A 328-nucleotide genomic window follows, 5' to 3' on the forward strand; every position below is an offset into this window, starting at 1 on the left:
GTCATACCCCTACCTTCTGGCCAGAGGTTCAGAAGTGTGAAATGCAGGACCTCTAGACTGAAAAACCCTTTCTTTCCCTCTGCCATACATGCATAATTGCACATTGACTGTTGACTGCTGCACATGCAGCATACATTCTCTTACTATATTTTTACATATTTTTATTATATTGCTGCATTTGCTGCTTAAAGTGCCTTAGATTTTGTCTTATTTATCTACTTTATATTTCATTTGTATTGTGTGGTATTCATGTGGACGGCAAAGTAAGAATTTCATTGTACAGGGAAACACGTTTCCTAACTCTGCATATGACAAAAACTTTGATCTT

This window comes from Monopterus albus, unplaced genomic scaffold, assembly GCF_001952655.1.
Source record: "Monopterus albus unplaced genomic scaffold, M_albus_1.0 scaffold16.1, whole genome shotgun sequence".
In the NCBI taxonomy this organism is placed as follows: domain Eukaryota; kingdom Metazoa; phylum Chordata; class Actinopteri; order Synbranchiformes; family Synbranchidae; genus Monopterus; species Monopterus albus.